Source organism: Arachis hypogaea, chromosome 13, assembly GCF_003086295.3.
Source record: "Arachis hypogaea cultivar Tifrunner chromosome 13, arahy.Tifrunner.gnm2.J5K5, whole genome shotgun sequence".
In the NCBI taxonomy this organism is placed as follows: Eukaryota; Viridiplantae; Streptophyta; class Magnoliopsida; order Fabales; family Fabaceae; genus Arachis; species Arachis hypogaea.
This window is the reverse complement of record NC_092048.1, coordinates 65,681,647-65,697,668: the sequence shown is the minus strand read 5'-3', so window position 1 is coordinate 65,697,668 and position 16,022 is coordinate 65,681,647. Positions and strand designations below refer to the sequence as shown.

At 38.5% G+C, this 16,022-nt stretch overlaps 1 non-coding gene across 1 annotated transcript; it reads right to left on the bottom strand.

The window, feature by feature from the left end:
* Positions 1-15,362: 15,362 nt before the first annotated feature.
* Positions 15,363-15,470, bottom strand: LOC112739236 (small nucleolar RNA R71). The gene has a single exon (XR_003170172.1). It is a non-coding gene; the product is annotated as a small nucleolar RNA R71 (small nucleolar RNA).
* Positions 15,471-16,022: the final 552 nt, after the last annotated feature.

Genomic DNA, 16,022 nt, shown 5'->3' with positions numbered 1-16,022 from the left:
CTCTTCCACAAATACCCCTCACCAATCACCTCAATCACTCTTCCCCAAAAACCCCACCTACCTCCAAAATTCAAACTCTTTTCCCTCCCAAACCCAACCCTAATGGCCGAGCCCTAAACCTCCCCACTCCTATATAAACCCTTCATTCCTTCTTCATTTTCATACAACACAACCCTCTCTTCTTTCCCTTGGCCGAATACACACATCTCTCCCTCTTCTCCATTTTTCTTCTTCTTCTCTTTCTTTCTTTCTTCTTTTGCTCAGGGACGAGCAAACATTTCAAGTTTGGTGTGGTAAAAGCATTGCTTTTTGTTTTTCCATAACCATTAATGGCACCTAAGGCCAGAGAAACCTCAAGAAAGAGGAAAGGGAAGGCAATTGCTTCCACCTCTGAGTCATTGGAGATGGAGAGATTCATCTCAAAGGTCCATCAAGACCACTTCTATGAAGTTGTGGCCAAGAAGAAAGTGATCCCTAAGGTTTCTTTCAAGCTAAAAAAGAATGAGTATCTAGAGATCCGATATGAGATCCGAAGAAGAGGTTGGGAAGTTCTCACCAACCCTATTCAACAAGTCGGGATCTTAATGGTTCAAGAGTTCTATGCAAACGCATGGATCACTAGGAACCATGATCAAAGTGTAAACCCGAATCCAAAGCATTGGCTTACCACGGTTCGGGGGAAATACTTAGATTTCAGTCCAGAAAATATAAGGCTGGCGTTCAACTTGCCAATGATGGAAGAAAACGCACGCCCCTACAATAGAAGGGTTAACTTTGATCAAAGGTTGGACCAAGTCCTCATGGACATATGTGTGGAAGAAACTCAATGGAAAGTTGACTCAAGAGGCAAGCCGGTTCAATTGAGAAGACTGGACCTTAAGCCTGTAGCTAGAGGATGGTTGGAGTTTATTCAACGCTCAATCATTCCTACTAGCAACCGGTCTGAAGTTACTATAGACCGGGCCATCATGATCCATAGTATCATGATTAGGGAGGAAATGGAAGCTCATGAGATTATACCTCAGGAACTCTATAAGGTGGCTGACAAGTCCTCCACTTTGGCAAGGTTAGCATTTTCTCACCTTATTTGTCACCTTTGCAATTCGGCTAGAATTGACATAAAGGGAGACATCCTCATTGAAGAGGACAAGCCCATCACTAAGAAGAGGATGGAGCAAACAAGAGATCATGGACCTCAATAAGAGCATGAGGAAATTCCTCACCATGAAATCCCTGAGATGCCTCAAGGGATGCACTTCCCTCCACAAAACTATTAGGAGAAAATCAACACTTCCCTAGGAGAATTAAGTTCCAACATGGGACAACTAAGGATGGAGCACCAAGAGCACTCCATCATCCTCCATCAGATTAGAGAAGATCAAAGAGCCATGAGGGAGGAGCAACAAAGACAAGGAAGAGACATAGAGGAGCTCAAGAGCACCATTGGTTCTTCAAGAAGAGGAAGACGCCACCCCCACTAAGATGGACCCGTTCCTTAAACTCCTTGTTCTTATTTCTCTGTTTTTATTTACTATGCTTTATGTTTTATTTATGTTTTTGTCTTTACTATATGATCATTGGTGTCTAAGTGTCTATGTCTTAAAGCTATGAATGTCCTATGAATCCATCACCTCTCTTAAATGAAAAATGTTTTAATTACAAAAGAACAAAAAGTACATGGTTTTGAATTTATCTTGGAAACTGGTTTAACTATTTTGATGTGGTGACAATACTTTTTGTTTTCTGAATGAATGCTTGAACAGTGCATATGTCTTTTGAATTTGTTGTTTATGAATGTTAAATATGTTGGCTCTTGAAAGAATGATGAAAAGGAGACATGTTATCTGATAATCTGAAAAATCATAAAATTGATTCTTGAAGCAAGAAAAAGCAGTGAAGAACAAAGCTTGCGAAAAAAAAAAGAGAAAATAAAAAAATAGCGGAAAAAAATGAAGAAGAAAAAGAAAAAGAAAAAGAAAGCAGAAAAAGCCAAAAGCTCTTTAAACCAAAAGGCAAGAGCAAAAAGCCAATAGCCTTTAAAACTAAAAGGCAAGGGTAATAAAAAGGATCCAAGGCTTTGAGCATCAGTGGATAGGAGGGCCTAAAGGAATAAAATCCTGGCCTAAGCGGCTAAACCAAGCTGTCCTTAACCATGTGCTTGTGGCGTGAAGGTGTCAAGCCAAAAGCTTGAGACTGAGCGGTTAAAGTCAAGGTCCAAAGCAAAAAGAAGAGTGTGCTTATGAACCTTGGACACCTCTAATTGGGGACTTTAGCAAAGCTGAGTCACAATTTGGAAAGGTTCACCCAGTTATGTGTTTGTGGCATTTATGTATCTGGTGGTAATATTGGAAAACAAAGTGCTTAGGGCCACGGCCAAGACTCATAAAGTAGCTATGTTCAAGAATCAACATACTGAACTAGGAGAATCAATAACACTATCTGAATTCTGAGTTCCTATAGATGCCATTCATTCTGAACTTCAATGGATAAGTGAGATGCTAAAACTATTCAAGAGGCAAAAAGCAACTAGTCCCGCTCATCTGATTGGAGCTAAGTTTCATTGATATTTTGGAATTTATAGTATATTCTCTTCTTTTTATCTTATTTGATTTTCAGTTGCTTGGGGACAAGCAACAATTTAAATTTGGTGTTGTGATGAGCGGATAATTTATACGCTTTTTGGCATTATTTTTACATAGTTTTTAGTATGATTTAGTTAGTTTTTAGTATATTTTTATTAGTTTTTAATTAAAAATCACATTTCTGGACTTTACTATGAGTTTGTGTGTTTTTCTACGATTTTAGGTAATTTCTGGCTGAAATTGAGGGACTTGAGCAAAAATCAGATTCAGAGGTTGAAGCAGGACTGTAGATGCTGTTAGATTCTGACCTCCCTGCACTCAAAGTGGATTTTCTGGAGCTACAGGAGTCCAAATGGCGCGCTCTAAATTGCGTTGGAAAGTAGACATCCAGGGCTTTCCAGAAATATATAATAGTCCATACTTTGCTCGAGTTTAGATGACACAAACTGGCGTTCAACGCCAGCTCTCTGCCCTATTCTGGAGTTAAACGCCAGAAACAGGTTACAAACTGGCGTTTAACTCCAAGGAAGACCTCTACACGTGAAAGCTTCAATGCTCAGACCAAGCACACACCAAGTGGGCCCGGAAGTGAATTTCTGAATCATTTACTGATTTTTGTAACCCTAGTAACTAGTTTAGTATAAATAGAACTTTTTACTATCATGTTAGAGGAGTTTTTTTGATTAGTTTTATGCTATCTTAGACCTTTATGGGGGCTGGCCATTCGGCCATGCCTGGACCTTCATCACTTATGTATTTTCAACGGTTGAGTTTCTACACACCATAGATTAAGGTGTGGAGCTCTACTGTTCCTCATGGATTAATGCAAAGTACTATTGTTTTTCTATTCAATTCTCTAAGATATTCATTCGCACACAAGAATATGATGAATGTGATGATTATGTGATGCTCATCATCATTCTCACTTATGAACGTGTGCCTGACAAACACTTCCGTTCTACATGCAAACAAGCTTGAATGTGTATCTCTTAGCCTTCTGATCATGAGATCAGAGTCTTCGTGGTATAGGCTAGAACTATTGGCGGCCATTCTTGAGGTCCGGAAAGTCTAAACCTTGTCTATGGTATTCCGAGTAGGATCCGGGAAGGGATGGCTATGACGAGCTTCAAACTCGCGAGTGCTGGGCGTAGTGACAGACGCAAAAGGACTACTAAATCCTATTCCAGTATGATCGAGAACCGACAGATGAATAGCCGTACGGTGACAGCGCATCTTGGACTATTTTCACTGAGAGGATGGAAAGTAGCCATTGACAATGGTGATGCCCTACACAAAGCTTGCCATAGAATGGAGTATGAAGGATTGGATGAAAGCAATAGGAAAGCAGAGATTCAGAAGGAACGAAAGCATCTCTATATGCTTATCTGAAATTTTCACCAATGAATTACATAAGTACCTCTATCTTTATTTTATGTTTTATTTATCTTTTAATTATTAAAACTCTATAACCATTTGAATCTGCCTGACTGAGATTTACAAGGTGACCATAGCTTGCTTCAAGCCGACAATCTCCGTGGGATCGACCCTTACTCACGTAAGGTTTATTACTTAGACGACCCAGTGCACTTGCTGGTTAGTTGTGCGAAGTTGTGACAAAGTGTGTGAATTACGTTCCGAGCACCAAGTTTTTGGCGCCGTTGCTAAGGATCACAATTTCGTGCACCACGAGCGAACCTTTTAAGCTTGTTGTGAAAAAAGCTCTGCTTTTTGTTTTTCCATAACCATTAATGGCACTTAAGACCGAAGAAACCTCTAGAAAGAGGAAAGGGAAGGCAATTGCTTCCACCTCCGAGTCATGGGAGATGGAGAGATTCATCTCAAAAGTCCATCAAGACCACTTCTATGAAGTTGTGGCCAAGAAAAAGGTGATCCCCGAGATCCCCTTCATGCTCAAAAAGAGTGAATATCCGGAGATCTGACGTGAGGTTCGAAGAAGAGGTTGGGAATCTCTCACCAACCCCATCCAACAAGTCGGAATCTTAATGGTTCAAGAGTTCTATGCTAATGCATGGATCACTAAGAACCATAATCAAAGTATGAACCCAAACTCAAAGTATTAGCTCACAATGGTTCGGCGGAAATACTTGGATTTCAGTCCGAAAACTGTAAGGTTGGCATTCAACTTGCCAATAATGAGAGGAGATCCTTATCCTTTCATTAGCAGAGTCAACTTTGATCAAAGGTTGGACCAAGTCCTCATGGACATCTGTGTGGAAGGAGTGCAATGGAAGAGAGACTCCAAAGGGAAGCCGATTCAACTGAGAAGGCTTGACCTCAAGCCTGTGGCTAGAGGATGGTTGGAGTTCATCCAACGCTCTATCGTTTCTACTAGCAATCGATCCAAAGTAACTGTGGATCGGGCTATCATGATCCATAGTATCATGATTGGAGAGGAAGTAGAAGTTCATAAGATCATATCTCTAGAACTATACAAGGTGGCTGACAAGCCTTCCACTTTGGCAAGGTTAGCCTTTCTCTATCTCATCTGTCACCTATGCAATTCAGCTGGAGTTATCATAGAGGAAGACATCCTCATTGAAGGGGACAAGTCCATCACTAAGAAGAGGATAGAGCAAACAAGAGAGCCCACTCATGGACCTCAATAAGAGCATGAGGAAGTCCCTCATCAAGAAATTCCTGAGATGCCTCAAGGGATGCATTTCCCTCCACATAACTATTGGGAGCAACTCAACACCTCTTTAGGAGATTTGAGTTCCAACATGAAGCAACTAAGAGTGAAGCACCAAGAGCACTCCATCATCCTCCATAAAATCAGAGAGGACCAAAAGGCCATGAGAGAGGAGCAAGAAAGGCAAGGAAGAGATATTGAGGAGCTAAAGCACTCCATAAGATCTTCAAGAGGAAGAACTAGCTGCCTTCACTAAGGTGGACCCGTTCTTTAATTTCCTTGTTTTTATTTTTCTATTTTTTTCGATTTCTATGCTTTATGTTTTGTCTATGTTTTTGTCTTTATTACATGATCATTAATGTCTAGTGTATATGTCTTAAAGCTACGAATGACTCCATGAATCCTTACCTTTCTTAAATAAAAAATGTTTTCTGAAAAAGAAAAAGAAGTGCATGAATTTTGAATTCTATCTTGAAAACAGTTTAATTATTTTCATGTGGTGGCAATACTTTTTGTATTCTGAATGAATGCTTGAACAGTGCATATTTTTTATAGTGAAGTTTATGAATGTTAAAATTATTGGCTCTGGAAAGAATAATGAAAAAAGAGAAATGTTATTGATAATCTGAAAAATCATAAAATTGATTCTTGAAGCAAGAAAAAGCAGTGAAATACACAAAGCTTGCGAAAAAAAATGGCAAAAAAAAATAAAGAAAAGGAAATAAAAAAAAGAAAAAAGAAAGCAAAAAAATCTAATAACCCTTTAAGCCAAAAGGCAAGGGTAAAAAGGATCCAAGCCTTTGAGCATTAATGGATAGGAGGGCCCAAAGGAATAAAATCCTGGCCTAAGCGGCTAAATCAAGCTGTCCCTAACCATGTGCTTGTGGCGTGAAGGTGTCAAGTGAAAAGCTTGAGACTGAGCGGTTAAAGTCGTGGTCCAAAGCAAAAAGAGTGTGCTTAAGAGTTCTGGGCACCTCTAATTGGGGACTCTAGCAAAGCTGAGTCACAATCTAAAAAAGTTCACCCAATTATGTGTCTGTGGCATTTATGTATCCAGTGGTAATACTGGAAAACAAAATGCTTAGGGTCACGGCCAAGACTCATGAAGTAGCTGTGTTCAAGAATCAACATACTGAACTAGAAGAATCAATAACACTATCTGAATTCTGAGTTCCTATGGATGCCAATCATTCTGAACCTCAAGGGATAAAGTGAGATGCCAAAACTGTTCAGAAGAAAAAAGCTACTAGTCCCGCTCATCTAATTGGAGCTAAGCTTCACTGATATTTTTGATATTTATTGTATATTCCCTTCTTTTTTATCCTATTTTGTTTTTAGTTTCTTGGGGACAAGCAACAATTTAAGTTTGGTGTTGTGATGAGCGGATAATTTATACCCTTTTTGGCATTATTTTTTATATAGTTTTTAGTATATTTTGGCTACTTTTTATTATATTTTTATTAGTTTTTATGCAAAAATCACATTTCTAGATACTATTAGTTTGTGTGTTTTTCTATGATTTCAGGTATTTTCTGGTTGAAATGAGGGACCTGAGCAAAAATCTGATTCAGAGGCTGAGAAAGGACTGCAGATGCTGTTGGATTTTGACCCTCCTGCACTCGAAGTGGATTTTCTGGAGCTACAGAAGCCCAATTGGCGCACTCTCAATTGAGTTGGAAAGTAGACATCTTGGGCTTTCCAGAAATATATAATAGTTCATACTTTTCTCGAGATTTGATGGCCCAAACTGGTGTTCAAACGCCCATCAAAGACCCTTTTCTGGAGTACAACGCCAGAACTGGAGTTAAACGCCCAAACTAGCACCCAAGCTGACGTTTAACTCTAAGAATGGCCTATGCATGTGAAAGCTTCAATGCTCAGCCCAAGCACACACCAAGTGGGCCCTGGAAGTGGATTTCTACACTATCTGCACTTAGTTACTCATTTTCTGTAAACCTAAGTTACTAGTTTAGTATAAAAAGCACTTTTTACTATTGTATTTGTATCTTTTAATCTAGCTTATGCCATTGTTCATGTTGGGAGGCTGGCCTCACGGCCATGCCTAGACCTTTTTCTCTTATGTATTTTCTACGGTGGAGTTTCTACACATCATAGATTAAGGTGCGGAGCTCTGCTGTTCTTCATGAATTAATGCAAGTACTATTGTTTCTCTTTCAATTCTCGCTTACCTCTTCTCCAAGATATACTCTCGTACTTAATTAAGTTAAGTCAGAATGAAGGGGTGACCCGTGACAATCACCCACTATCTTCGTTACTCGCTTAGCCAAGATCCGCGTGCCTGACAACCACAAGCGGTCTACATGATGTTCAATGTAGTCATTGGATGACAGCCGGAGTATATTCCCTTGGGTCTCTAATACACAGACCGAGTCCGTGAGATTAGAACCTTCATGGTATAGACTAGAACCAAATGGCAGCATTCCTGAGATCCGGAAAGTCTAAACCTTGTCTGTGGTATTCCGAGTAGGATCTGGGAAGGGATGACTGTGACGAGCTTCAAACTTGTAAATGTTGGGCGCAGTGACAGTGTGCATAAGGATAGAGAGATCCTATTTTGACGCTAGTGAGAACTGACAGATGATTAGCCGTGCGGTAGCTGTACCTGGTATTTTTCATCCGAGACGAGAAATCCGACAGTTGATTAGCCGTGCAGAGATCGTACCTGGTATTTTTCATCCGAGTGGATCATACATCTTGCCATGGAAGGGAGCACGCATGATTGGAAGAAGACAGTAGGAAAGCAGGGTTCAGAAGCAACAAAGCATCTCTAAACGTTTATCTAAAATTCCTACCAATGAATTACATAAGTATCTCTATCTTATTTTATTTTATGTTTTGTTTATCTTTTAATTATCAAAACCTCATAACCATTTGAATCCGCCTGACTAAGATTTACAGGATGACCATAGCTTACTTCAAGCCAACAATCTCCGTGGGATAAACCCTTACTCACGTAAGGTATTACTTGGACGACCCAATGCACTTGCTGGTTAGTTGTGCGGAGTTGTGAAAACTGTGAGTCACAATTTCGTGCACCAAAGACTCTGAGATGTTATTGCATCATTCTTTTCTTTTTATCCTACTTTATTTATCTAGTTGCTTGAGGACAAGTAACAGTTTAAGTTTCGTGTTGTCATGAGTGGATAATTTATACCATTTTGACATTGTTTTTACATAGTTTTTAGTTTGTTTTAGTTACTTTTTATTATATTTTTATTAGTTTTTATGCAAAAATCACATTTCTGGACTTTATTATGAGTTTGTATATTTTTCTGTGATTTCAGGAATTTTCTGGCTGAAATTGAAGGACATGAGCAAAAATCTGATTCAGAGGTTGAGAAAGGACTGCAGATGCTGTTAGACTCTGACCCTCCTGCAATCGAAGTGGATTTTCTGGAGCTACAGAAGCCCAATTTGGTGCTTTTTTAATTGCGTTGGACAGTAGACATCTTGGGCTTTCCAGAAATATATAATAGTCCATACTTTGCCCGAGATTTGATGGCCCAAACTGGCGTTAAACGCCAGCCAGAGACCCTTTTCTGGCGTAAAACGCTAGAACTGGCACACTTCTGGGCGTTAAACGCCCATTTTGGCACCCAGGATGGCGTTTAACTCCAATTTGATGCATATGCACGTGGAAGCTTGAAAGCTCAGCCCAAACACTCACCAAGTAGGCCCCGAAAGTGGAATTCTGCACTATCTACACCTAGTTACTCATTTTCTGTAAACCTAAGTTACTAGTTTAGTATAAAAATTACTTTTAGAGATTCATTTTGTAACTCGTGATATTTTACTTCTCATATTGTATTTTCTACGGCATGAGTCTCTAAACCCCATAGGTGGGGGTGAGGAACTCTGCTGTGTCTCAACGGATTAATGCAATTACTATTGTTTTCTATTCAATCACGCTTGATTCTGTTCTAAGATACTCACTCGTACTTCAATGTAGAGAATATGATGATCCGTGACACTCATCATCATTCTCAAATCTATGAACGCGTGCTTGACAACCACTCCCGTTCTACCTGAGCTCAACGTAGTCACTGGGCGACAGCTTGAGTGTGGATCTCTTGGGTCTCTAATCCACGGACCGAGTTCGTGGGATTAGAACCTTCGTGGAAGAGGCTAGAACCAATTGGCAACATTCCTGGAATCCGGAAAGTCTAAACCTTGTCTGTGATATTCTGAGTAGGATCCGAGAAGGGATGACTGTGACGAGCTTCAAACTCACGAATGTTGGGCCCAGTGACAGTGTGCAAAAGGATAGAGAGATCCTATTCCGACACTAGTGAGAACCGACAGATGATTAGCCGTACAGAAACCGTAGGTAGTATTTTTCATCCGAGAGGACGGATGGTAGCTATTGACAATGGTGATCCACCAATATACAGCTTGCCATTGAAGGAAGCCATGCCTGTTTGGAGAAGAAGACAGTAGGAAAGCAGAGATTCAGACGACAGAGCATCTCCGGAACCTCAACCTGTTCCTCATTACTGAATCACAAGTAAAATTTATTTCATGTTATTTACTTTTCATAAATGAAATCATTTTGATCACTAATCTCCTGACTAAGATTTACAAGATAACCATAGCTTGCTTCAAGCCGACAATCTCCGTGGGATCGACCCTTACTCACGTAAGGTATTACTTGGACGACCCAGTGCACTTGCTGGTTAGTTGTGCGGAGTTGTGAAAAGTGTGATCACGATTCCGTACACCACCAGCCTCAATGGTCGGCAATATAAAGCGACGAGGTTCAAATTGGTGTAAGAAGTTATATAAGCAGATCGTGGTCCGACCTCATTAAACCACTTGTACAAAAATGAGGCGGTAAAAGAGACAAGCCTAAAACGAATCGCAAAAGTAACTTGAATTAAAACATGACCGACCTTTTAATGGTGGTGTGATCATAATTAACACGAAGAAGAGGCAAAAACGAATCTAAACCGGACCTCACAACAATTTGAAACAAATTGTAAAAGAGGGAGATTTGTAAGAATGCTTTCCCAAGAGATAAATATCCGATCTCACTAGGTCGACACAGCAAACATGAAAACAAGTTATCTGACCTCCCAGAGCAGCTCGACCAAATGAGTTGAAAGGAGGGCCCAAAATAACTTTAAGGAATCTAATAGCAATGAAAGGCATCGACCTCACATGGTCGGAGCACATAGAATTTACTATAAAATTGAAGCAAGGCCTCCTTGACCTCTAAAATAGCTCGAAATCATAGAGTTATTAGGAAAAAGTCTTGCAAAAGCAACAAAATCACACAAAAACAAACAAGCACAAATTCTAGGTAAAACAAGTTGTATAGCAAAGGCAACTTGTCTCCAAAAACGACTTTTGAAATCTCAACTTCAAATGCAAGCATGTCATATAATAAATTATGCAAAAATTATAGAAGATATGATAGAAGACAATAAAGTAGAAGCAAAGTGTTATAAAGTCCAAATGGCAACTCAGTATAAAAAAAATTACCATAAATTGTTCATAAAAGACCCACAAGTCGAGCCTGATGACAAGTCATTTTAGGCTAGTTTTACTAGCGAATTTTACTTGTTTTCATTAGGTTTCATGCATTTCTTGCACAATAAGTAAGTAGTTGGATTGAAATTTCATGTTTATCTTAATTCAATCAAACATTGTTGATTTTCTGCATTATCATGAGATTTATGCAAGATTTATTTGATTATTATGAAATGATGCAAAACCTTATGATTTTGGTGAGACTTTGATTGCATGTATGATTGATGGTAGGTGAAGAGATGAAAAGAAGAAGCATAGAAAGAAAGAGGTAGGGCAGAAGAACATAGCGCTCATTTGGAGAACGCTACATTCCCCTGCAACATGAACATTGGTGCCACGCTCTATTTAGAAGAACGCTATGCTCTCTAGCGACACGCACGTGATAAGCGGATAATTTATACACTTTTTGGCATTGTTTTTAGTATGTTTTTAGTAGGATCTAGTTACTTTTAGGGATGTTTTCATTAGTTTTTATGTTAAATTCACATTTCTGGACTTTACTATGAGTTTGTGTGTTTTTCTGTGATTTCAGGTATTTTCTGGATGAAATTGAGAGACTTGAGCAAAAATCAGATTCAGAGGTTGAAGAAGGACTGCTGATGCTGTTGGATTCTGACCTCCCTGCACTCAAAGTGGATTTTCTAGAGCTACAGAACTCGACATGGAGAGCTTCCAATTTCGTTGGAAAGTAGACATCCAGGGCTTTCCAGCAATATATAATAGTCCATACTTTGGCCAAGAATAGACGACGTAAACAGGCGTTCAATGCCAGCCTTCTGCCCAAATCTGGCGTCCAGCGCCAGAAAAGGATCCAAAACCAGAGTTGAACGCCCAAACTGGCACAGAAACTGGCGTTCAACTCCAAAAATGGCCTCTGCACGTGCAACACTTAAGCTCAGCCCAAACACACACCAAGTGGGCCCCGGAAGTGGATTTATGCATCAATTACTTACTCATGTAAACCCTAGTGACTAGTTTATTATAAATAGGACCTTTTACTATTGTATTAGGCATCTTTGGTCTCAGTTTTATTCCATTGTTCATCTTAGGAGACTATTGATCTCGTTTAGGGGGCTGGCCATCTCGTCCATGCCTGGACCATCACTTATGTATTTTCATACGGTAGAGTTTCTACACTCCATAGATTAAGGTGTGGAGCTCTGCTGTTCCTCAAAGATTAATGCAAAGTACTACTGTTTTCTATTCAATTCTTCTTATTTCGCTTCTAAGATATCCATTCGCACCCAAGAACGTGATGAAGGTGATGATTTTGTGTGACGCTCATCATCCTTCTCCCTTATGAACGCGTGCCTGACAAACACTTCCGTTCTACATGAAATAAGCTAGAATAAATATCTCTTAGATCTCTTAACCAGAATCTTCGTGGCGTAAGCTAGAATGATGGCGGCATTCAAGAGAATCCGGAAAGTCTAAACCTTGTCTGTGGTATTCCGAGTAGGATTCGATGAATGAATGACTGTGACGAGCTCCAAACTCGCGATTGCAGGGCGTTAGTGACAGACGCAAAAGGATAGTAAATCCTATTCCAGCATGATCGAGAACCGACAGATGAATAGCCGTGCCGTGATAGGGTGCGTGAGCATATTATTCACTGAGAGGATAAGATGAAGCCATTGGCAAGGGTGATGCCTCCAGACGATTAGCCGTGCCGTGACAGGGCATTGGATCATTTTCCCGAGAGATGACCGAAAGTAGCCATTGACAGTGGTGATGTATCACATAAAGCCAGCCATGGAAAGGAGTGAGACTGATTGGATGAAGATAGTAGGAAAGTAGAGGTTCAGAGGAACGAAAAGCATCTCCATTCGCTTATCTGAAATTCCTACCAATGATTTACATAAGTATCTCTATCCCTATTCTATTATTTATTATTCGAAAACTCCATGATTATTTTATATCCGCCTGACTGAGATTTGCAAGGTGACCATAGCTTGCTTCATACCAACAATATCAGTGGGATTCGACCCTTACTCACGTAAGGTATTACTTGGACGACCCAGTGCACTTGCTGGTTAGTTGTATCGAAGTTGTGACAATTATGTATTGAGATCAGAGCACCAAGTTGCTCACGTTGCCGGGGATTGTTTGAGCCTGGACATCACAATTTCGTGCACCAAGTTTTTGGCGCCGTTGCCGGGGATTGTTCGAGTTTGGACAACTGACGGTTCATCTTGTTGCTCAGATTAGGTAATTTTCTTTTTGTTTTCTTTTTTAAAATTTTTTAAAAAATATTTCAAAATTTTCTCACCTGTTTTTGAAAAAAAAAAAAATTTTCAAAATTTTTAAAGAATGAATTCTAGTGTTTCATGAAGCATGTGAAGCCTGCCTGGCTGTAAAGCCATGTCTAAATTCTTTTGGACTGAGGCTTCCAACCATCAGTTGTTACACGACTGTAGGGTATGTCAGGCATGTCATGTCTGAATTACATGCTGAAGCTTGGCTGGCCATTGGCCATGTCTAGTGTTTTGGACCGGAGCTTTCATTGAAAGCTTGGCTGGCTAGTGATCCATGTCTAATTCCTGGACTAAAGCTTTAGACTAAGAATGCAAGATTCCTGGAATTCATGTTAAAAATTTTGGAATCCTTATTTTTTCTTTTTCAATTAATTTTCAAAAAAATCCAAAAAAAATTAGAAAATCATAAAAATCAAAAATATTTTTCTGTTTCTTGTTTGAGTCTTGAGTCATGTTATAAGTTTGGTGTCATTTGCATGTGCATCTTGCATTTTTCGAAAATTTCATGCATTCATAGTGTTCTTCATGATCTTCAAGTTGTTCTTGGTAAGTCTCCTTGTTTGATCTTGATGATTTTTTGTTTTGTGTCTTTTATTGTTTTTCATATGCATTCTTGAATTCTTAGTGTCTAAGCATTAAAGAATTCTAAGTTTGGTGTCTTGCATGTTTTCTTTGCATTAAAAATTTTTCAAAATTGTATCTATGATGTTCATCTTGACATTCAAAGTGTTCTTGGTGTTCATCTTGACATTCATAGCATTCTTGCATGCATCACATGTTTTGATCTAAAAATTTCATGCATTGCATCTTTTTAGTGTTTTTCTCTCTCATCATAAAAATTCAAAAATAAAAAAAATATCTTTCCATTTTTCTCTCATCAAATTCGAAAATTTGAGTTGACCTTTTCAAAAAAATTTTAAAATCAAGTTGTTTCTTATGAGTCAAATCAAATTTTCAATTTGAAAATCTTATCTTGCTCAAAATCTTTTTCAAAAATCAAATCTTTTTCAAAAATTCTTAGTTATTTTCGAAAATTCCAAAAATATTTTTCAAAAATTTTTTTCTTATTTTTATACCAAATTTTCGAAAATAACATAATCAATTAATGTTTTGATTCAAAAATTTCAAGTTTGTTACTTACTTGTTAAGAAAGATTCAAACTTTAAGTTCTAGAATCATATCTTGTGATTTCTTATGAATCAAGTCATTAATTGTGATTTTAAAAATCAAATCTTTTTCAAAACTAATTTTATCATATCTTTTCAAAAATATCTTCTTATCTTATCTTTTTCAAAAATATCTTTTCAAATATCTTTTCTAACTTCCTAACTTCTTATCTTTTCAAAATTTGTTTCAACTAACTAACTAACTTTTTGTTTGTTTCTTAACTTTTTCAAAACCACCTAACTAACTCTCTCTCTCTCATTTTCGAAAATATCTTCCCTCTTTTTCAAAAATTTCTTTCTAATTAACTAATTATTTTTATTTTTTATTTTTAATTTCAAAAAAATTTTTCAAAAAAAAAAAATAACAATTTTCAAAAACCATTTTCAAAAATCAATAACTCCTTTTCAAAAATTTTCGAAAATTCCTTCCTTCTCTCTCATCTTATTCTATTTAATTATTTATCTACTAACATCTCTCCCTCACATCATCACCAAATTCGAACCCCCTCTTCTATCTGTGTTCGAATTTCTTCCTCTTTTTTTTCCACTCACATAAGGGAACCTCTATACTGTGGTAAAGAGAATCTCTATTATTATTATTTTTCTGTGCCCTCTTCTTTGTCATATGAGCAGGAGCAAGGATAAGAACATTCTTGTGGAAGCAGATCCAGAACCTGAAAGGACTCTGAAGAGAAAACTAAGAGAAGCTAAATTACAACAATCCAGAGAAAACCTTTCAGAAATTTTCGAACAGGAAAAGGAGATGGCAGTCGAAAATAATAATAATGTAAGGAAGATGCTTGGTGACTTTACTGCACCAAATTCCAATTTACATGGAAGAAGCATCTCCATTCCTGCCATTGGAGCAAACAATTTTGAGCTGAAACCTCAATTAGTTTCTCTGATGCAGCAGAACCGCAAGTTTCATGGACTTCCATCTGAAGATCCTTTTCAGTTCTTGACTGAATTCTTGCAGATATGTGATACTGTTAAGACTAATGGAGTAGACCCTGAAGTCTACATGCTCATGCTTTTCCCTTTTGCTGTAAGAGACAGAGCTAGATTATGGTTGGATTCTCAACCCAAAGACAGCCTGAACTCTTGGGATAAGCTGGTCACGGCTTTCTTAGCCAAGTACTTTCCTCCTCAAAAGCTGAGCAAGCTTAGAGCTGATGTTCAAACCTTCAGACAGAAAGAAGGTGAATCCCTCTATGAAGCTTGGGAAAGATACAAACAGATGACCAAAAAGTGTCCTTCTGACATGCTTTCAGAATGGACTATCCTGGATATATTCTATGATGGTTTATCTGAGCTATCAAAGATGTCACTGGACACTTCTGTAGGTGGATCCATTCACCTAAAGAAAATGCCTGCAGAAGCTCAAGAACTCATTGACATGGTTGCTAACAACCAGTTCATGTACACTTCTGAAAGAAATCCTGTGAACAATGGGACGCCTATGAAGAAGGGAGTTCTTGAAGTTGATACTCTGAATGCCATATTGGCTCAGAATAAAATATTGACTCAGCAAGTCAATATGATCTCTCAGAGTCTGCATGGAATGCAAGCTGCATCCAACAGTACTCAAGAGGCTTCTCCTGAAGAAGAAGCTTATGATCCTGAGAACCCTGCAATAACAGAGGTAAATTACTTAGGTGAACCTTATGGAAACACCTATAACTCAACATGGAGAAATCATCCAAATTTCTCATGGAAGGATCAAAAGCCCCAACAAGGCTTTAATAATGGTGGAAGAAATAGGTTTAGCAATAGCAAGCCTTTTCCATCATCAACTCAGCAACAGACAGAGAACTCTGAA